The sequence below is a fragment of the Theropithecus gelada genome, chromosome 5 (assembly GCF_003255815.1).
Source record: "Theropithecus gelada isolate Dixy chromosome 5, Tgel_1.0, whole genome shotgun sequence".
NCBI classification, from domain to species: Eukaryota; Metazoa; Chordata; class Mammalia; order Primates; family Cercopithecidae; genus Theropithecus; species Theropithecus gelada.
Window position 1 is genome coordinate 181,362,365 of NC_037672.1, and position 23,631 is coordinate 181,385,995.

The 23,631-nt window shown below is 45.4% G+C and overlaps 1 protein-coding gene and 1 non-coding gene across 3 annotated transcripts in view; one reads left to right on the forward strand and one right to left on the reverse strand.

The window, feature by feature from the left end:
- Positions 1-23,631, reverse strand: part of IRF2 (interferon regulatory factor 2) — an 87,884-nt gene that overhangs the window by 44,913 nt on the left and 19,340 nt on the right. The window lies entirely within an intron of this gene.
- On the forward strand, positions 614-697 carry LOC112625604. The gene has a single exon (XR_003119686.1). It is a non-coding gene; the product is annotated as a small nucleolar RNA SNORD79 (small nucleolar RNA).

Below are 23,631 nucleotides of genomic sequence, written 5' to 3' on the forward strand. Positions count from 1 at the left end.
CTGGAAAGAAGGGAGGTACCATGCTCCACAAAGACTCCTGGGTACCAGATGATAAAGAGTTTCAGAAAAGTCTGGGGAGTGCTGGGGAAAGCTGTGCACAGAGAGGTGCACTGGCGACCCCTCAGAGGCTTACCCTGCGAGAGCTCTGCCCGCCAGGGTGGTGACCACCAGCCCAGCCTGATCCTCCCTCTGGAAAAGACCTCAAGACACAGATTGGAGACCACTAAATCCAGAGCAGTCAAGAAAATAGAGGAAGAGCGAGGGAAGAGTAGTTACAGGATAGGGGTAGGTACAGTGGTCACGAGTGGAGAGCAACAGATGCCAGTTCTCCTGGCAGCCCGATGTGCAGAAGTGCTGTGTGTGGTCCCTGGCACTGCAGCTGAGCCTGAGCCTAGCAATATGGAAACGTGAGTGGAGTGTGGAAGTGGCCCTGCTTCCAGCTAGTACTCAGAATAATATCATATTTCCTCCATTATCTTTCTCACAAATAACCCAGTTGGGTGGGGGGCAGGGGATGGGGGGTGGGGGGGGAAGTCCCATCTGAAATAGTTCAAAAAGCCATATGGTATGGTTCCTCCCAGGTGCCCCCACCAGCTCACGGTGGTTCCTGCTCTCATGTTAGTGATGGCTTTCAAAGTTCACACAGACGAGAATCTCCCTGAAAGACAATGAAGATCAGTTTGAAACGGAAACAGTAGTTGAAAAGTCAATTGTCAGGTAAAGCAAAGCACCAAGACAAAAAACCCAACTTTCTGTCTTTAAAACTAAAGCCTGTGTGTGAAGACACATTCGATCCACGCCGTTCGCAGATTCTGTATCTGTGAATTTGCCTACTCACTAAAACATCTCCGCAACCCCCAAATCAATACTTGGTGCGTTTGTGGTCACTTGCGGACGTGTGCTGAATTCAAGTCATCTGACGCACGTGTTCCCAGCTGAAGCTGGACAAGGCCACACTCTGCCTTCCTGCTCTTGCTCTCCTATGGCAAACAAGTGTCCTTTTCACAGGCTACGGAGTGCGACATTTTTGCATCGTTGTGCTTTTTGTTGGTGACTTTGTTGTTTCAAATGGCCCCCAGGCATTGTGCTGAAATGCCTTCCCGGGTTCCTAAGAACCAGAAGGCTATGATGTGCCTTACAGGGAAAATATGTATGTTAGATAAGCTTTCTCAGGCATGCATTATAGTGCTGTGAGTTCAGTGCTAATCAATCAACAGTAAATATTACAGAGGGTATCTTCAAACAGAAACACGTAAGACAAGGTTATATACAATGATCAGCTGACAAAATATTGTGACCAGTAGCTCGCAGGAACCGGATGTCCTCATAAGAAGAGGGAAGTGTGGACACGGACACACAGAAGAATGCTGCGTGAAGACACAGACACAGGGAGGATGGGCACATGAAGCCAAAGGCAGAGACTGCAGTGAGGCTGCTGCAGCCCGCCATGCGCGGAAGCTGGAACGGGCAAGGAAGGATTCTCCTGAGAGCCGTGAGGCAGAGCAGGGCCCTACTGATGCCTCGATCTGAGACTTCCGGCCTCCAGAATTGTCATGGAATACATTTCTGTTGTGTGAAAACCATCTGTTATGGCAGCCCTGAGCAACTAACACAGAAGGGAGAGCTGCAAAGGCCCCGAGGCAAGGTGGCCCCTGTGGACGGCAGTCAGTGACAGGGAGGGCCAAGAGACCCAGCTCACCCAGAAGACCATGCCTAGGATTTAGGTCATGACCATGACCTAAGACTAAAGAGGAAACCGAAGGATTTTAGCAAAAGAATGATAGGGTCAGTCTGGCCAATAGTAAAGGGAAGAGCTGACTGTCAAATCCAGACCAGCGCTTCACCAACTTGAATGCACACAGGAATCCCAAGTCAGTGGATTCCAGGCAACCCCTGTGGTCTGCATCTCTGACAAGCCCCTAGGTCCTTGGGTCATACTCTGAAAGCAAAGCTCCAGAGTCCCCTTATTTTCCATGCTTAATGGCCTGGATCTCCCACGCTCCTGCCGTGTGGTCATTTTGGCTATTCTGATAGACTCCTCCGCTGGTCGGCGTGCCGGGCTTGTCATCCACCGGCTGGGTCCGCTCCTCACTTGCGCAGTGTGCCTGCCTAGTAAGGATGCAGCTCCGCCAAACCTCAAGCTTATTGGAAAAGTTCATAATCTTAAATCAGGACTGTTATTAATTATAAGTAACTTTTAGAAAAGGCAAAAAATCAAACAAGTATTTTATCAGAGTAAAAAAAAAAAACTTAAAAAGGTCTATACTTATTTCAGGTTTTGTTTGTGTTTGTTTGTTGGTAGGACATCTCCAATGAGACGCAATGAAAAGCTCACCCAGTCACATGGAGGCCCTTCTCCTTTGTGACTTGATTTTTTTCTCCCCTGACTCATCTCCCACCCTAGGAAGGTAGTGCATTACCAGTGCGCTTGGCATGCGAGAGGTTATAAAGGTTGCCATTTGACATAGGTTTCTCTAGACTAGCAGAGGGTGAGCATACATCTTTACTTCTGTGAAAAACAGCAAAGGCAGAATCTACCTCAAGCCTAGCACCAGAAACGGATCATTTAGTTGGACACTAAAAATAGATTAATTATGCTTCCAGAGATTAAAAGACTGAGATGACAGGCACAGAGGGTCAGGGGACTGAGGACTGGAAAGCAAGATGCTTACTCGGTATGTATCATCCAGCTTCCATTACTGAAAGTCAGGGTGACGTGCTGGTCTTTCCATAAGGCAAGCCTCCCACAGGCACTAACAGCCAGGCCATGTGAACCTCGAACCGAGTTAGAGCAGGCAGGTAACTCAGTGGAGATGACACAGAGCGGCTATGTTTGTCTAAGAACAAAATGCACAGAAGTCAGGACAGTTGTGCCACAGCCCTGACTCTGCCATTGCTGGTGTGTGTCCTTGGGCTAATCACTCCATCTTTCTGTCCACACTTTGATCATCTAGAAAAATGGGACGTTTTAAACAGATGATTCCTGGGGTTATCCATGATACGATGAATCATAATTTGATTTTTTTTTTTTTGGTAAGCTTCTCTTCTTGTACATCAGGTTGTTTTTAGAAGTAAAATGCTAAAATTTTATGGTCCTACAAACCTAATATATGAGCAACCTGTACTTCAAAGTAGGTAAAAGAGTTGAAGCATCTACCCTGGAGCCTGACGAAAGGCACTCTGTAAAATCACCTTTGAGATTTGAGGTTGGGACTGGTTTCAAAACCGTGGCATCTGGCCATAAGTCAATTCAGCCCACGGTGGGTACTGAGAATATCACTGGTGCCAAGCCTGCTATATAAGGCATGCAAGCTATTCGTTGTGATTCGTAAGTCACGACTGATCCTCCATGAAGTTGACAGTACTATGGCCATGATTAGTGCTATTAACAATGAAGTTGAATTTTCACCCAAATAACTGAATTTTGGTTGTTGGAATAGTAAGAGCAACGGTGACCACTTATAGAGCACTTAACTATGTGCTAGGCATTAAAACTAGGGTTTTCTTGCTAGGTATGGTGGGATACTCCTGTCATTTCAGCTACTTGGGAGTCTGAGGTGGGACAGTCACTTGAACCCAGGAGTTCAAGGCTGCAGTGAGCCATGATCACACCACTGCATTCCAGCCTGGGTGGCAGAAAGAGCCCCTTTCTAAAAATAAAAAATAAAAAACCTAGGCTTTTCTACAAGTTTTGTCATTTAACCCTTACAACCCTAGGACATAGGGACTTTATTACCCTTTCCCACCTGCTAGTAAATGGAGAGCCAAGACTCATTTAAATTCAGGCCTGTCTAACATGAAAAGCTCAGCCTTATCCACTCTAACCTCTGCCTTCATCTTACTTTAGAAAGCACTGAGTTATGATGACCTCTTAATTGTTCTACTTACTGAGACTTTCCAAACTCCTCTCTGTCTTGCATACCACTGCCAGTCATCTTCCTAAAATACCATTTAATCATGTTAATTCTCTGTTCCAGAGACTTCTAAATGTGCCTGCTGGACTTAAGGTAATAAATTCCTTAGCTGAGACGGGGGTGGTGCTTCTGGTAAAGGTGCAATAGGTAATTCAGACCTGACTCTCAGGCTGACTAGCTAAGAAACATGGACAAAATATATTTTTAAAATCCATTTACATGCATCAGAGAGCTAACAAGGTAGTTAAAAATTAGGGGGGCAAAATCTGGGAGAAAAAGAACCCCAGGACGGTGAACCTGACATTCAGGGCTGCTGTAATCCTAGCGCGGGGACAGCTGCTCATTTCTGAAGAGGAGGCTGCGGGGCTTTCAAACTGAGCAGAGCGTTTGACACACTCAAGTGACTAAGGAGACAAAAATCGAAGACAGGACCCAGCTAGGAAAAGGGGTTCCTGGAAACACCCCCACAAGCTTTGTAAGTAATACAACTAAGTAGAAATAAACTAATATCAAAGGCTGAAACTCAGTTTTGAATCATCTCAATCCCTGATCAAATGAAAATGACCTGGAACTACCAAAAGCAAATATAAATCAAATCTTGAGGAACATAACATTATCCTGGGATTCATATTATCTGTGGAGCTTTTCTTTTTCTTTTTTTTTTTTTTTTTTTTTTGTTTTTTTTTTTGAGACAGAGTCTCACTCTGTCGCCAGGCTGGAGTACAGTGGCTCGATCTCAGCTCACTGAAACCTCTGCCTCCCGGGTTCAAGCTATTCTCCTGCCTCAGCCTCCAGAGTAGCTGGGACTACAGGTGCCCACCACCATATCCAGCTAATTTTTGTATTTTTAGTAGAGACAGGGTTTCATCACGTCGGCCAGGATGATCTCAATCTCTTGACCTTGTGATCTGCCCACTTTGGCCTCCCAAAGTGCTGGATTACAGGCGTAAGCCACCGTGCCCAGCCATGGAACGCCTTTTCTTGGTACCCAGTCACCCAGTGGATCAGCAAAAATTCATTAAACACACATTGTCACAAGGAACTGTGCTGAGTGCTGTGGGGGATTCAAAGATGGGTGAGATATGATTACTACCCTCAAGTAACAAATAAGTTAACTAAGGATATGAGAGATAAATCACATAAAGCTAACTAATAATCCTATAATTATAATAATAAAAGACTATGCAATAAAGATCAGAAGGTAGTGTATTATTAATTGCCAACTAAGTTAGCTAGTTCATAAGGAATACATAAATCATTGTTAAATGGGCTTGTAAGAGAAAGCTTTATGGTAAGGGAAAGCTTTATGGCAAAGGAAGACCTTAATGGATGGGGAGGTGCTGTCTAGGCAGGGAGAAGGTGGCAGGCAAGCCAGGGGAGGTAAAAGGTTGATATCGGCGGCCAAAGCAGGACTGAAGATGTGTTTGCTGATGTGAGCACAGCAACTGTCTTATGAACCAACATGGGTGTCTTCTATATAAGAGTCACTGGTGTGTGAGAAGCAAGCGCTGGGTATTTTACATCAATCATTTTTAACTCTCATAACAGCTCTAACCAGTTAAATACTAGTATCCCCATTTTATTTTTTCATTTTATTTTTGAGACAGGGTCTCACTCTGTCACCCACACGAGAGTGTAGTGGTGCAATCCTGGCTCGCTGCAGTCTTGACTTCCTGGGCTCAAGAGATCCTCTCACCTCAGTCTCTCAAGTACCCAGGACTACAGATGCATGCACCATGCCCAGCTAATTTTTTGTTTTTGTTTTTGTGTTTTGAGACGGAGTCTCGCTCTGCCACCCAGGCTAGAGTATAGTGGTGCAATCTCGGCTCACTGCAACCTCTGCCTCTCGGGTTCAAGCAATTCTCCTGCCTCAGCCTCCTGAGTAGCTGAGATTACAGGCACCCACCACCACATCCGGCTGATGTTTTTGTATTTTTAGTCGAGACGGGTTTTCACCATGTTGGTGAGGCTGGTTTTGAACTCCTGACCTGATGATCCACCTGCCTTGGCCTCCCAAAGTCCTGGGATTAAAGGTGTGAGCCACTGTGCCTGGCCTAATTTTTAAAATATTTTTGTAGAAACAGGGGTTTCACTACCTATGTTGCCTCAGGTGGTTCGAACTCCTGGCCTCAAGCGATCCTCCTACTTCAACCTCCCAAAGTGCTAAGGTTAAAGGCATAAGCCACCGTGCCCAGCCTATTATCCTCATTTTAGAAATGAGGAAAAGCATAACCAAAAAGGCAGCCCCCACAAAAAAGAAGAAGTAAGAAAGAAAAGAAAATGTCCAAGACACCCACACCTCTAGATTAGGAGCCAGGATTTGAACCTCAGGAGGGTCTCGGACGCCCAGCTAGAGTCTGAGCTTGTTTACGCAGGCGGCTAACAGCTTCTGAGTGTGTGACTTGGGAAAAACCATGCTTCAGTTTCATGAGCCATCCAGCACTCTATACAGAGCCAAATGGAGGGAAGGAGGGGAGCTAGAAACTACTGCTCCAGGTCAGGACAATGGCTATGGAAATGTACAAAAAAAAAAAAAAAAACATGCGATGACACGCGTATAGGAATCTAACAGCAGTGTTTAGTAGTAATTTTTCCTGGGCACACAACAGTCTTTTCCCAAATGCAAGTTCCTCACAATGACTTCTGTGTGCTTTTTCAGCAAAAGTAAGAATTTCCATGAAAGTTATGTAAATTGAGAGAAAGCTGGAGTTAGAAATTGAACATCATCATCGTCATCCCCATCACTAATACCATTCCAGCCCTTACTAGGAGCCTGACCTTCAGCCCAAATGCCTTTCATGCATTATTTCATTTAATCTTCCAACAAGCTACATAAGGCAGAGTAGCTACTCTCCATTCTACAGATGAGGAAATGAAGCTACTTACAAAGTTCCACTTACAGCCATTAAGTGGTAAAGCAAACATTCAAATCTAGATCCATCTGACTTCAAAGAATATGCCAGAAACCTCTAGACCAATGCTTTGCAAGTCTCTGTTAACAACCCATCAGAGGGTCATGGGATCGTTTATTGCATTAAGATCAGCACTTTTAATTTAATTTTAATCTACAATATGATAGAATGGAAACTGAGGGAGCACCCCAAACAAAGTGAAGTAAGCATTGTTCTACGAAACGTTTCTTCCATTTAATGTCACATCACATTATATTATACTGGTCCTGGGGTCAAAGGGGTATAAAAACATTGAAGTAGGCTGGACTGCCTCCCGAGGGTGTGTGTGCAGGTGTGTGTAAGCACGTGGATGGTGCAGACAGGGAGGGGACGCTGTGGGAAGTAGAATGCAGGAAAACAGGATATGTGAAAACAAGGAGAAGCAGACCCTAAGAGCTGTACTGAGTGCTAAGAGGTAGAAATAAAACGGACGAGAACTTCATGGCATGAAAATAGCATGTTCAGAGTAAAGATAATAGGACCTGTATATTAGAGAGGTGGCCTGAGACCTTCCTATGTGGCCATGCTTAATCCTGCTCTGCCTGTGACTTTCAAATCACTCTCCAGACTCTGATGGGACTCTGAAGGCTGAAGTCAGCCACTGCCAGTCCTGAAATCAGAAAGACGTTTAACGTTTAGATGGAGGGCCAGATACAGTAAAAAGGATGCCTCTCAGTATACATATGATCTGCACCAACGCAAAACTGATTTTTATAAGTTTTGTTGAACTTTAGAAAGTCACAGATTCATTTAAGAATGGGAGTCTCCAGCCAGTCTTCCTCAGAAGGTTTTAAGCAATTCAACCACGAATTCTCGTACTCTGTAGATTTCTCAGGATGAATGATGGGGCAGGACTGCTCTCCAAATACATCATAACCCACCTTTATTCTTTTCTGTTCTGGTCATACCACTAGCCCAAAACTGTCTTGCAACGCTATCACCTTAAAACTTTAAAAAAAAAAAAAAAAAAAAGGCAGGGGGGAAAAATAAGTCCCTGGCCCCACTCTAATGAAATAAGAACCGGATTTTTTTTATTATCCTAGAGTAATTTTGATAAGCAATTCACTGTTATTTAGTATCCATTAACCCAATGGACTTCCAGATTCCAGATGTTTAATAAACATCTCCAGCTGAGTCATGGGAAAACAGGAGGCCAGTGGTGAATAGATTTCATCATTAATGAAATATAAATGTATATGAAATCAAAAGTCTAAAATGCTTTTAAATACCACAAAACTAGTTTTCCAGGCTGAAAATCATCCAGATCATAGTTTTACATATTTGCCATTCTATGCACAAGTTTCCTATTAGGTGCGTTTTCTATATCCTTTTGGAAGCTATTCCTATAGCTACTTTCTAAAATTTACCTTGTCTCTGACCACAAACTCCTCTGGTACCTGAAATGTGGGCTGCGTCACAACCACAATCGAGCCAACTGACTTGGGGCCCCTATGTGTGTGTGCACAAAAGTCACCTGCCTATCACTGGCTCTTGGTTCTGCAGACGACCCAGTGGTCACTCTAGAGAACAGTTCTCAATGCAGACTAACAAGAACAGCAGATCTTCATCCAGAGATCAAGCCTTGAAAATACATGCAATGTGTTACGTTCACCCAGATGTGTGCTTTTCTGAGAAAGGCCCCCACAAACTCTCAAAAGGCAGTTCCCTAGGCAGATATAAGAAACACGGCGCAAGAACACGAATGGGAAAGCAGCCAGACCTCTCTGCTGACACTCTCTTGACTTTCCCTGGCTCAGCAGCCACTTCCCTGGCCCCCCCACCCATTGCCATGTCAGCCACCAAGGGGTGCAGTCTCCATCCACTGGACCATCCCTGTTACCCATGGCCTTCTTCCATGCTCCCACTGCAGCCTGTTCAGGGGCTGCTCCACTCTGCCCCGAGCTGCTGCAGCATCCCTGTCCTGGCCACCCTCCCTGCAATCCCCTTCCACATTCCACACAGTGGAGGCCTATACTTACTCAGACTACGTAGGCCCATATATTAACACGGGCAGCAACGTTAACACGGATTCCAGCTACAGAGGCCTCCTGCCCTGCTCCCTAGAATGCCCATGCCCTGGCCCCATTCTGCTTCCCACACAGTGGCCTGACCACTTTCCCACCACAAACGGGCCTCACGCCTCCGTCTTGTTTGCTCACACCGCAAACATTTGTGATAGGCTGGAGCACCTTAAAACAGATGGACGGTTGATCGCCTCATCTGAGCTCTCAGAGTCTCTGCAGATCTTCCCGCTTTCCTCTCCTCAGGTGCTGTTCCCGTTTTCCACAGGTGCAATTTCAGATCCCTCCCTGCCGCCAGCTTCACAGAGAAAAGAGATCTGCGAGGCTCTCCTTTCTGAATGTCTGCCTCCCCTCCCTCTTCACACGCATCTGGGTGTGACCTTTTCCCTTTCTTAGACTATAACGCGTGGGAGTGCCACTCTGCAAGAGAAGATGCGGAATGTTTGAGGAGAGATACTGAGAGTGGTTTGGGGACTACTGAGTTGGAGATCTTTGGGATTCCCAAAAAGAGGTGGTGGCTGCGCTATTAGCTGTGCGAGGCTGGAGCTCAGGAGAAAGGCCCAGCCTGGAAACGTCCAGCCATACCTTGAAAGATTGTTCAAACGTCATCTTTTCCACATCGCCTGGCCTGGCCAGCACAAGACACATATATGCCCCTTTCCCTTGAAGTCAGAAAACTCACTGCCTCTAACAGTGAGTCAGCACGCATCTCACACTGCCCTCAAGTCACCGGTTCATTGTTATGTGCTTTAATCCACTGAGACCAACGCTCCTTAGGCCTAAACAGGCCTTGTACTCTGCACCCAGCAAACACCCAGTGAGTGTAGACCAGCACTCTCCAGTAGACGTTTTGCAACAATTGACTTGTTATATATCAGGGCAGTCAACAAGGTGGCTCCTGAATGCCTGAAACGTGGCTAGCATGATGAGGAAAGCTTTGTCATCAAAGATGGACACATAGTTTCCAGGCCAGTTCCAATCTTTCCAAATCACAGGGAGTGGTCAGGTGTCCGGTGGAAAGAAAATACCTGCTGGGGACACCCCCGTAGAGCTCCTGACATTGAAACTGCTTTGTTTTGAGAAAAGCTTCGTTTTAAAAAGCCTGACGCACACTCTGCAAACTTCATCACCTTTGGAACACAACCTGTTGGTAAGCAAAGGAGCTTCTGTGTGAGTAACTGCCTGATCCAGGTCTAGACCTGCAAACCCTTGGAAATGATACCAGCTGGCCAGAAGGGAGTGTCCCACTTGCCAGGATATTGTCAATGTCCTCCACCATGAGGGTATTAGCAATAGCTAATAAGTATTAAGAGCTTAACAGTGTTAGGCACGTTCTAAGCACGTTAAGAGGATAAGCTCACCTGATTCACAGTGTCCCAAGAATGTGGGTACCACTGTGGTCCCCATTTTATAGATGAAGAAACTGAGGCACATAAGGTTAAGTAACTTCCCAAGGTCACAGAGCTACTGAATGGTAGAACTTGTATTTGAACTGGAGTCCTAGGCCCTTACTTAGCCTTTGGATATGAGGCTCGCACAGGCAGGCCAAACCGGGGTTCACATCAAGAGGCAGAGAGGGCCCCACACCTCCGTCTGACCTGGCATCTGCACTGGGAGCCTGTGTGGAAGGGGACACAGCCAGGGCCGCAAGATCCCCACAGCCTGGCAAGCACCGTTCCAGCCCCTGAGCTGGCCCTGGTGCACAGGAAGCAGTTTCCCAGCCTCCTTTATGCAGCCCCTTCTAAAGTCACACTTCCTTCCCCGTTCACTACTTCCCTGGCGAGTTGGCATCAACAACACATGCTGCGTTTCCTGTGGCCAACCCGGGCTTTCCTCTTGTAGTCCGGACCAGGAAAACACTCCCATACTCCAGAATAAAGACACTCGCCCTCTCGCCACCCCTTCCCCTCCACGCTGTCTTTAAGAAAACAAGAGAGAACTGCTTTTTCCTAGCTTTGCATCACCTGGGTGTATTCTCCAGTTGTTTCATGTTAGTTGCTGCGTCTGCCATAAAGCAGGGTCACCTGGGTGCTTACAGGGTCTTTTGAAGGCAGAAGGGGAGGAAAGTGTGCCCTGCCCAGCCCATAACTGATTAACTTGAAGAACTATTTCAGAAGCACAAGTAAGTCCCACAGAAGGCAAACACTCCACTATCTTAATGTTAATGTCACATGGGCATTTATTTAAGGTGCTGAAAACCACTGAAGTACTAATAAGCATCTTCAGTATTTGTCAGTTTCCACCTCCTGCCATTTCAGCACATATGAAGAGCAAACACTTCGTTATGTGGCCATTTTGCTTCCCACTCTAAAAATGACCTCATTTTTAGTATCAGGACCTCTAAGGAGTACAAAACCCCTGTGCCCCAAAACTCCTTTCTCCAACCTACTTAAATCTCTCAGCCCTGTTTGTTTTTTACCACTTGATACCAAGTACTTCTCTCTTGGTCTTCAGAAGATAACTTTGTGTGTGTGTGTGTTGGTGGGGAGGAGGTTGTGTTGTTTTGTTTTGTTTAAGATGGAGTCTGGCTCTGTCGCCCAGGCTGGAGTGCAGGGGCGTGATCTCGGCTCACTGCAACGTCCGCCTCCCAGGTTTAAGCGATTCTCTTGCCTTAGCCTCCTGAGTAGCTGGGATTACAGGCATGCACAATCACCATGCCTGGCTAAGTTTTGCATTTTTAGTAGAGATGGGGTTTCACCATGTTGGCCAGGCTGGTCTCGAACTCCTGACCTCAGGTGATCCACCCACCTCAGCCTCTCAAAGTGCTGGGATTACAGGTTGTTTTGGGTTTTGCTTTTAGTTTTAAATTCAGGGGGTACATGAGCAGGTTTGTTATATGGGTGTATTGCATGATACTGGCCAGGGTTTCAGCTCCTAATGATCCTGCTGTCCAAGTAGTGAACATAGTACCCAACAAGTAGTTTTTCAACCCTTGCCCCACTTCTACTTCCTCTCTCTCCCCTTCTGGAATCCTCACTGTTTCTTGTTCCCATCTTCATGTCCATGTGTACTCAGTGTTTAGCTCCTTCTTATAAGTGAGAACATGTGCTAGTATTTGGTTTTCTGATTCTGTGTTAATTCATTTAACACAATGGCCTCCAGCTCCATGCTTGTTATTGTGAATGATTTCATTCTTTTTATGGCTGCGTAGTATTCCACAGTGTATATATACCATATTTTCTTTTTCCAATCCACTGCTGATGAGGACCTAGGTTAAGCCCATATCTTTGCTATTGTGAATAATGTCGCAATTAACATAAAAGTACAGGTATCTTTTACTAGAATGATTTCTTTTCCTTTGGGTATATACCCAGGAATGGAATTGCTGGGTTGAATGGCAGTTCTATTTTTAGTTCTTTGAGAAATCCAGGAGACAGTTTTAAATCTACCCATCCCAGGAAGCTTTCCCTAGCCAGTGTAGACTCGTCTATGACCACAACTCCTGCTGAGATGACAGCCCTGGGAAATGGTTTGTTGCAGCTGCCATCCTACTCCATGATGAATAAGGATAGGCCTGTGAAGGGCCTCATCACTCACTGGGAAGTTGCATGTTGCCAAATTAATGATCAATCATGTCTGACCCTTAGCTCATTAATTTGGCAACATGCAACTTCCCAGTGAGTGATTAGGCCCTTCACAGGCCTATCCTTATTCATCATGGAGTAGGATGGCAGCTGCAATGCAGGACGCAGGATGGCACCCGAGGTCTGACAGCCACATGACTTCAGGACAGCACAGCCACCTAAGGGCAGGGCAGAGAACAGGGAAGACCTCAGTGGCTCCTGCATCCATGACAAGTGGGCAGGAGCCAGCCTTGGCTAGTGACGCTTTTTTATCACTAATAAGATAAGGATGGGGACCTTATCTCATGTACAGTGTAGTGATAAAAATGAGACCTTAAATGAGAAATCAACAAGCCATTGCCCTAAAGCTTCAGAAATCCCCTAGTATTGGTCGCCGTCTCCACATCTGTAGAAGCCATTCAGGTCTCCATCTGGCAACTATAGCCACTTCCCAGGGAACTGCTTCAGGAACCAAATGCAGAAGGTAACAGAACCCAAGACCCTTATGCCTCAGTTTTCTCCTCTGTAAAACGGGATAACTTCCACACAGTTTGTGGTAAGGATTAAATAAGATGTGTGACGTGCCTAGCCTGGTACCTGATCCATCAATAGTCAATATTTAACAAATAATAGTTTCTGCAGATACAAATTTATAGTCAATGATGCTCAAAGAGCATTATTTATAATAGCAAGACTAACCCAAATACCAGACAGTAGGAAGATGTGGAAAGAGAATGTAATAGAGTCAAATAATGGAGTATGGGGGCTACAGCAGATCCCGTTATCTCAATAAAGGGAAGATTTATGTCCTGGGCAGGAAAAGGTGGGATGTTACATTCCATCATGCTACTTGCAACAGTGCACAATTTAAAACTTACAAATTGTTTATTTCTGGAATTTCCCATTTAATATTTTCAGACCTCAGTTGACCATGAATAACTGTAACCACTAAAAGCAAAACCACAGATAAGGGAGAACTACCCTCTAGAATATTTAATTTGTGCAGGAATGCACAGAACATCATGTGAAAAAAAGTAGGGAAGCAGGTGGTTTTAACCATCAGGGCAATCAAGGACTACGCACAAACTTCCAGGCCCTCCACACCATGGTGGTTTCCCCACGGCTGAGTCCACGTGCTGACACACCGCTCTCTTCCCCACGGCACCAATGACAGTCAGAGTTCCCCGTTCACTCACACTTACAGAACTCAGAGCACCGGGCTGACAACATGCACCAAGAGACAGCTGTTTGACCTGGAACTGGGCCTCTGGGGGTCGGGGGTCGGCGGTGTGCCCCAACGCCAGGATGGCACAGAACAGAAGGTGAACATGTCTCCTGAACAGCCCAATGTCATCACACTAAGAGCCATCCTGTGCTCACTCTTAAGTCCTGAGTTTTCCAAGACTGTCCTGATGTCAGCAGGGTGCCCTGATTTTAGATGAGAAAATAAGAACAATAGGCCAGCACAGTATTTCACGCCTGTAATCCCAGTACTTTGGAAGCCCAAGGCAGGTGGATCACGTGACCTCAAGAGGTCGACACCAGCTTGGCCAACATGGTGAAAGCCCATCTCTACTAAAATATATATAAATTAGCCAGGCATGGTGGTGCACACCTGTAATCTCAGCTACTTGAGAGGCTGAGTCAGGAGAATCACTTGAACCCTGGAGGCAGAGGTTACAGTGAGCTGAGATCATGCCACTGTACTCCAGCCTGGGCAACAGAGCAAGACTCCATCACAAAAAAAAAAAAAAAGAAGAACAATATAGTAATAGAGAACATTCTTCTCAAAACAACTGAGTTTCCTTCTACCTTCCTTCCTCCACCCTTCCTTTATGAATGATTTACTCCAAAAGTCCATTCGATGCAACACAGCAAAGATGTACTGGGTTGAACAGTGGCCCCCCAACATTCATGTCCACCTGGAGCCTGTGAATGTGACCTTTTCTGCATATGGAGTCTGTGCACATGTAATCAAGTTAAATGAGGTCATACCAGATTAGAATGGGCCCTAAATCCAATATGACTGGCGTCCTTAAGAGGGAAACTTGGACACAGACACACATAGTAGAAAGGAGAATGTTTAATGAAGACAGAGGCAGGCATTAGAGTGACTCCTCCATAAGCCAAAGAAGGCCAAGGATTGCTAGCAGCCACCAGAAGCTGGGAGAGAGGCTTGGGGCACGTGCCCGCTCAGGGTCCCCAGTAGGAACCAGCCTTGTCCATACCTTAATTACCAACTTTTGGCCTTCAAAACTGTGAGGGAATAAATTTCGGTTGTTTCATGCTTCCCAGTTTGTGGTAATTTGTTATGGCAGCCACAGGAAACTAACAGACACTAGGGGTGGAGGGGCAGGTGCAGCCAGGGTAGGTATTGGCAGAAAGAGGGCACCTGTTAGGGTAGCTGGGGCAGCAGCCACCCAGCACACAGAATAGGAAAGCCCACGTGGGCAGTGAGGATAGACACAGGAGGGAGACCACAGCCCTGTGCAGGGCTGGGAGCCAGAGCACGGAGGTGAGGAGGGCATCATCACTGTGGTGGGGCAGCAGTGGGGACACAAGACCACATACACACAGGCAACTGAGTAAATTATATTATATTCCAGGGTAATGGAAGCCAGGCTTTTGACTACTGGAGAAGGAAGTTACAAATACAGAAAGAAAGAAAGAAAACTATAATAACCCAGGCTGTGGCACTAGAAGAGGAGGACTTCATTTGAATTTGTGCTTTTTCATATATATCTCAATAAACATAGAAATAAATACAGTGGTAAAAAAGCATGCATAGGAGGCGGGCAGATCACGAGGTCAGGAGATCGAGACCATCCTGGCTAACATGGTGAAACCCCGTCTCTACTAAAAATACAAAAAAAACTATCCAGGCATGGTGGCACAGGCCTGTAGTCCCAGCTACTGAGGAGGCTGAGGCAGGGAGAACTGCTTGAACCCGGGAGGTGGAGCTTGCAGAGAGCCAAGATCGTGCCATTGCACTCCAGCCTGGGCAACAGAGCAAGACTCCATCTCAAAAAAAAAAAAAAAAGCATGCATATGTGTAAGTATGTATGTAACTAATACACATATTCTTTAACCTTGCCACTAAAAGGGCCTGGGAACAGCAAGACCCCAACAGCAACGAGCACAGGCAGTGTCCAAATCTTGGTTTCCAAACACCATCCTCCACCAAAAGGAATCAAGGGTCCTTGGAGAAACGGCTGACTCCAGAGCTGGGGCAGGGAAAGCAAAAGATAAGACCGGGCCAGAAAACAAGGAAGGGCTCAAAAGATAATAGCAACATAAGGAAAAGAGACACAGAAGCCAACCTGATGGGGCTCCCACTGGCCACACCTAAGAAAATCTGAGCACCCAAATATATGACTGAAATGTATTTGTCATTGAACAAAATTGGAATCTATGAATAAATACAGGAGGATGAGAAAGCTTTCCCATAACGTAGAATGCAAACGAATGAACACAGGAAGAATGATGGACTTAGAAGGTCGACATTTGGTAGCTATCAAAGTATACTCAGCCAAGAAATACCAATTGATGCTAACCAGCGGGTAAAAGGTTGGTGAAAAATGGGATACTTACATAGCCTCAAAAATACCTCCCACAAAGTATTTTTTACGACAAAGGGAAAAAGACTAACTTTATCATGGAGAAGCCTGACTGATGGCTCCTTAATTAAAAGATCAAATGAACGTTACCAATTAAGGGACAAATCAAAGGCATGTGTCACCTATAAGGATGCAAGAAGATGAAAGCCTCACCGCCGTGATATTCTTGTAAGAAATGCATAACCTGAAACGTCAACAGGCCCAAACGGATAGACGTTCTCTAAGATAATTGCCTTATCATTGTCAAAAGTGTCAAGTTCATGGAAGTCAAGGAATAATGAAGGAGTCAGGGCACCAAAATTCAACCCCTAGCCCTGCATCGGATTCTCCTGCTGCAAGGGACGTGACTGAGACATTCCAACAGGAACGGGGTCTGCAGGTGGGAGGGGATTCACGCAGTGGTGCTGGTTTCCTGATTCTGATGGCCATGCCTGGTTCTCAGTGGAGAGTGTCTTTGTCACAGCAAAGATACATTGAAGTACTCGGGAGTGATGGGATATCAGTACTGGCAAGTTACTCTCCAAAGGTGCAGAAAAATAATTTTTGGTACTGTTGTTGAACCGTGGTGGAAGTCTGAAATTAGCTCAAAAGAAAACGACTTGGCGAGAAAGACAGTGCCAGGTAGGGAAGTAATTTCCAGTACAGAGGGAAAGACCACAGCCTTTCTGCAAATACAACAAACTCTAGAAACCCCCTTTGTGGTGCTTAAATTAAGCTGCTGGCAGTTTATTCTCCATCCGTGCACCAGGACGGTATTAATAAGCACATGCATCAATCACTTTATCTATCCGTCCATAAGGGGCAGCTTAATCAAGCAACAATTAGCTGAACAAGGAGCCTCTAAGCTTCATTTCCTGGGGAAGACGAGGAGTGATGGTCCATAATTCATTTAAATTGTTTGGTTGTGTAGAAGAGGAAAAACAAGACCACCAAAGAGCTCTCCTGCGTATTTGAGAGAAAGCGCTCAGATTTAGGCGTCAAAGATCTACCTCCAGTCAAACTTCTGTGCGAATTCAATAGACGTTATTTATATTTTATATTTTAAAGCCCATAATTGGTTTCCAAGTCACACTGCCTCACCTCAAAGTTAAGGTGGAAGAAAATCGCCAGAAGTGCCATCGCTGGGTCACTGATAGATTTGCAAATTTTAGATGTTTATCCTCCAGAGGCCCCTCCACCCCCAGTTCTCTGCAGGACACTTCAGGGTTCCCAGCGCCCCAAAGCTGGCATTCCCAGCATAGTTTCATTTACTGTCATGACAACAGTTCCCACTCCCACAGCTTTTCAAGCACTTGGCTCGGAGAAGACCTACTATGAGTAAGGGCTTTGCTTTTAGTTTCTTGTTTACAACGTTTCCTCGACGTGTGCAAGACGGAAGCCTGAATAACCAGCAGTTCCACTGGCTCGTACTTGGCTGAACACTGCAGTCACTCCACTGGCCTCAGACTCCGGAGAAGAGCACACAGCACTGTCCAAGAACAGCTACCACACTCAGAACAGAAACCGAAACCAGGGGTGAAGAACCGCTCCTTCCTTCCACAAAGCCTGGACCAGGCAGCCATTCAGACTGCTCTCCTCGGCCGCCAACCCCAACCCAGCTCTGCCCTGCAGCCGGAACACCCTTCCAAAAGCAAAAACAGACTCTCGTCATTCCACAAGCCTAAAGCCTTTCCTTACCCCACAAGCCTCCAGCGAGGAGTCTGTCCCAAGGCTCTGCGTCTGTCACCCCTCAGCCTCAACAGCATCCCCTCTCACAGGCTACCTCTTACTCATTTTTCAGATTTGGCTTCAAAGTCACTCGACAGCAAGCCTTCTCCATCTCGCCAGGCCAGGCCCCCAAATCTGTAGACAAGAATCTCCATGAGAACCAAAGCCAATTCTGTTTTGTTCAGCATGCTATTCCCAGCGCTCAGAGTACGGCAGAGGCCAATGCTCAATAAATATTAGTTGACTAAATAATGAACTTGCTATACACGCCCAGCATAGTGATATGCAATGGGAGAAGGAGCTTGCAGCCTAGAAAGAGAAGACAGGGACACAGGCACTCACAGTGAGGAGAAGGATGAACTGCCATCAAAGGAAGCATGCACCAATGCATGGGAAATGCTATCTAGACAGGCAGTCGGGGATACCTTATCAATAATGCTTTAAATTATTTTAGGTTTTCAAGATACAATCTGGGATCTTGTTTATGTAGATCTTGTTTATTTTATACATGGGAATTCATTAGAAACGTACTGATGTTCACCAACACCGCGTTGGCCGTTACCAAGAACTATGGCATGTGGTCAGTATGGTGACCAAGCCAAAATGCAGCACTTCTGACTGTGAATGGGGTCTCATTAATACTTACACCTGAAACAGATATAAAGAGCGACTGTTCCTGGAAACACCAGGATGTGAGAAGCCTCTGGTTGTAGGGGCCAGGTGTACTGACGCAGGCTCGCCATCTTCTATTCAAAATCTTGGGGCCAGATAAAGTCTTCAGAATTCAAAGGTGTGTGGATGTTAGCAACATAATGCAGCACATATACCACATACCCCAAGGAACATATCACCCCGGAAAGTATCTAGGGCGGAACCCCTTAATCCAACACAGTTAATATTTCTGCAGCGAAACACGAACATTCACACTGATTGGGATAAATAAAAGCTATGAATAGCTTCATGTCAACTCAGGGCAGACTACCCTGCCAAATGAGTCACGATAATCACTTTCAGTTTCACAGCGTTTTGGATTGCAAATAAGGGATTTGGGGCTTGCAGTAGATTTCAAGTTATTTCAATCCTTGGAATATATTATTGTGATCATGCTATACAGAAAAATCAGCATCATTTTCCTTAAACTGTATTTATATTACAAATTAATCTGGCACACACTATGCTTAATGTAGTGAATAATAGCACTGTTTAGTTCTGAAATGAAAAAAGTGTAATGCAAACTATTTCTGCTTATTAGAAAGTGGAAAAATACTTTTCCTGAACATTTTTATAAAATTTGATATCTTAAGCAGCCATTTACAAGTATTATTTCCTTTAAATCAGGTTTACCTAACAATGTGTATGTGCTTTAGCTTACCAATCAAACACATAAAATATTTACTTATAAAATAAGAAAAGCTTTAAATATTTAGATTCAAAATTTCTTTGAAATAGTCTCCCTAAGGTTCCTTTATGATGGCATTTGTAATATCATTGTTCTTTCTCCATGACATTCTAAATATTTGATTTAAAAACTAAAGTTATTTAGGGCCGGGCGCGGTGGCTCAAGCCTGTAATCCCAGCACTTTGGGAGGCCGAGACGGGCGGATCACGAGGTCAGGATATCGAGCCCATCCTGACTAACACGGTGAAACCCCGTCTCTACTAAAAAAATACATAAAATTAGCCGGGTGAGGTGGTGGGCGCCTGTAGTCCCAGCTACTGGGGAGGCTGAGGCAGGAGAATGGCCGGAACCCGGGAGGCGGAGCTTGCAGTGAGCCGAGATCTGGCCACTGCACTCCAGCCTGGGCGACAGAGCGAGACTCCGTCTCAAAAAAAAAAAAAAAAAAAAAAAAAATCCTAAAGTTATTGTAAAAATACCCTTCCAAGTATCAAGTTAAATGGCATTTGTTTATTTGTTGGTTGCTGTGCGTGCACTATGAATGACATCCACGTCATCCACTGAGATGAGCACATAAGCAACTGCTCCATTGAACATGCCCTACTCCTCCGCGGAAGCCTCGGTGCAAACCGAAAAGACTCAATACCCACAAATGCAAAACCATACACAGCAATTGTCTGGCAAGTTTACCTCCTCCATTTCTTTTATCACGTAATGTTGAATCAAACGACAAATATCATGCAACATGAGAAGTATAAAAAAAAAAGCACTGAACTGTTTAGGTTCTGTGGTGCTTGGGAAGAAACTCAGTTCAGAGAGGCACATACTTCCCCATGAAAGTGTGAAGAAAGAAAAAACACTAAAGGTAATGAGGGTCAAGGTGAAGGAGCCCCGAGACCTTCCTACCATCACAGCCAAGGTACTTAAATCAGCGTCTACATTTGCAGGCACTGAATTATTTATTACATGCAAAAGTCCAAAGTCGCTTCACAAAAATGTTCTCCTGATGTCTAGGAGATAACAGTGGTGGTGGGGATCATGACAGCAATGACTATTTACCGAGCGCCCATGGTGCACCCAGCATTAAACTCTATACATTATCTCATGTAACCCTCACAGTAACCCGATGGGGTTGGTCTCATTACTATCCTCATTTTAAAAGGGTGCTCTGGCTTAGCCCATGCCAAAGCTGATTCTAGGTCATCAAACTCCGTTATCATGAGAACTGAGGATCCAAAAATGGGCTTCATCTTCAGGGGTATTCTTGGCAATATAAAACCCCTGGGAAACAGTATTTTTCTACATGTGCTGTTGATCCTCAAACAGAACTGCTAGGAAACTGGTGTGCTTCCCCAGCTGGCCTTGGACAACACACTAGTCCCCAGGTTGTCGCCTCCTCTCAGGAACGTGAGCACTGAAGTCCCGCAGGCCTGCAGATCAGAAAGAAAACACAAAGCCAGAATGTTCCCTGGGGCCCTTCTCAACACTTTCTGCTTGCTCAGTCTTTGTTCAGAATGAAAGACAATTAAAAATACAAATCCCCCACAAGCAGGGAGGGAACAAGAAGATAAGTGAGCAGCTGTCTGGGACTTTTCCTAAAAGAGGAAGCCTTTTGATCCAATATGACCCTAGGCTGCCCCGATGAAAACAAGCACATTTTTTGCAAAATCCATCACACCAAATGCAGCAGCAGAGACAAGCATGGGTCTAACGCCTGCAATCCCTACAGAAACGCTGTGAAACCTTCACACTTCTATTTGGAGACCCTCCTCAGGTGATGTAGAGACCCTAGGCCGGGCCCAAGTCCCCCCAGCACTGCAGTCATGGGAAATGATGCCGGCAGAGGTGACGGGGCAATGACAGCAGCACAGGGGCACAGGAGAGCTAAGGAAAGGGGCTGGCTCTCCAAAGTGACCATTGCTTCTTTCCAAATTACACCACCGCACAGAATGCGAAGACCATAGGCTTTGGCCCAGGAAAAGCATTCTGCACCTGTCCTATCTGATGAATCAAGGAGAGTGAAAGTCGAGGCCATATCCATATCTAAGGGCTCCCAAAAGGAAGGCGTCTCATCACAGCCTCTCTTTGCTCATGTTCTCATGCCTGCTGCCACAGAAGTGCAGAGTGGGCAACAACATGGACCGTGGAGCTCTGCTGCACTGCCTGCTTTCACCCCCAGCTCTATCATTCAGCTGTGACTTTGGGCAGGTTACTGACCTTCTCTGTTCTCATCAGGCTTTGTGAGGATTAAATGAAGAAGCATGTAAAATAAGGCAATGCAGTGGCTCACACCCGTAATCCCAGCACTTTGGGAGGCCGAAGCAGGAGGATCACTTGAGCCCAGGAGGTAGAGGCTGCAGTGAGCTATGATCATGCCACTACACTCCAGCATGGGCAACAGAGCAGAACCCTGGCCAAAAAAAAAAAAAAAAAAAAGAGAGAGAGAGACAGAGAAGAAAGAAATAGAGAGAGAAGAAAAGAAAAAAGCAAATAAACATATGAAATATCTAGAATAGTGTTTTGCATCTTACATGCACTATGGGCGGGAGTATAAAATAGGTACAAAATTTCCAAACAGCAGCTAGGCCATAGGTATCAAAACTTTTAAAAACACACCCTTGGACCCAGCCATGTCACTTCTAGGAATGCTTCCCAAGTAATCTAATCATGTGTGAAACATGCTGTCTTAAAATTAAAAAAAAAAATCTACAAGGATCATGAAATTTGATGCAGATACAAATGTAATATTCTTTTCTGTAAAAAAACAGATAACATGAGAGAACTGTGAATTGCAGATAAATTACCTTCCAGATACATTTAAATTATGAAAATCTAAGAGTCTTTTTTACTCCATCATTTTTTTAAAGAGCATTTTCTAGAAAAATTTATGCAAGGCCATTAAGACCTAAAAGGGTAGACTGACTTTTAAAAGTTTTCATAAATGTAAACTCATGCTGGGACCCTTAGGTGTGTCTGGCCCTGGATCGCAGCATCTAGATGGCATCAGCCTCTGCAATTCAGCAAAGCAAGAATCATGCACAGATTTCGAAGCATATGGACTCGAACACATACTGCATTTTCAAAGCTTCTTTCCATATGGAAAATGGGAAAAGAAGTGATCCTGTATTTCCCTTAATCAGCACGTCCTCTGAGCACTGCCTTTGCAGTACAGGAGAAGTAACGTGACCTCGGGAAGGCTCAGCTCCTCCTCCTCGGAGTGCGGTGGGGTTCCTTTAAGACTGTGCCAGCCTGCAGTATGCAAGCCGGAAAAGACCGCTCCGTCCTCTAGTGCAGACACTGGAGAGGTAACAGTATACAGAACAAGTTCAATAGGAGGAGGCACGTGGGAAAAGGGTAGACATCAAAGTGGATAACTGAGCCATGCTGGCTTGAGGAGGAGGAGCATGGCAGAAGCAGCAGGACCTGAATTACCTGAGCTGTTTATGTCACCCAGTCACCTTTGACTTCATTTTTAAGCTCCACAGACCTCAAAAGGTGTGTTTTGCCCCTTCAGGAACACAGAAAAGACAAGGGGACAAGAGAGAGGAGATGTCAGTGTGGTCAGTATTTGTGAAAAGTCAAATAACAGAAACTCAAAGAGCCAGCATACTGGAACCGGAACCTGAGACAACAAAATTGCTGCTTTCTGATTTCAATCACATCACTAGCAGACTACCTTGAAAACCAACACCTTCCCAAAAACCAGCTGCCTGAAAATAACTTGTTCTGAAAGGTTGATTTTGAAGGGCACTATCTTTTCCCCTGGATGACAAAAAATGATTTCCTCCCACACTCCACATGCACAGGCTGGCCCTGACGGTCTGCTTCTTGCTGCCACTTTTCCTCTGAGGATTTCCTTTGAGCTGTCCCCTCTGCCAGGAAGCTCTCCATAATGGTTACCAGCTATTTTTGGTGCTATGATCACTATTAATTATTATGGAGACATCCAATTTAACTCTTTATGTTCAAATCTGGTCAAGCTCCAGCACACAAACTATAAACTCACGCACTACAGTTTCCGATAGTTTGATTCTATTCATGGGATAAACCATCCCAATCACCAATGAATTCCAACTGGAAGAAGAGCCAAAACCGCTACCCACTCTAAGTACAGGAATACCTCCGAAGCAAGAATGCACGTCTCCCCTGCAAGCTGCAGAACTGTCTTCGAATATTTTTGGAAGATACCCACTGCCTCTCACCAGTTTCCGAATGGTAGCCAGAGGTTGGATGGTTGCATTCGGCATCCATCGGATGGTCACTATTTCCCCTCTCTGCCAACCCCTCCCAGGACCACAGCGGTTTCTTTTCTTTCCCTCTCCTTGTTAAAGCATAATACGGTGGTGGGAGCTCAGATTTGGCTTCAAGCCCACCTGAATTGGAACCTCACCACTCACAACCTTTAACTTGTCCAAGCCATAGTTTCCTCGTCGCTAAACAGAGATCTTAACAGCAACTTAGC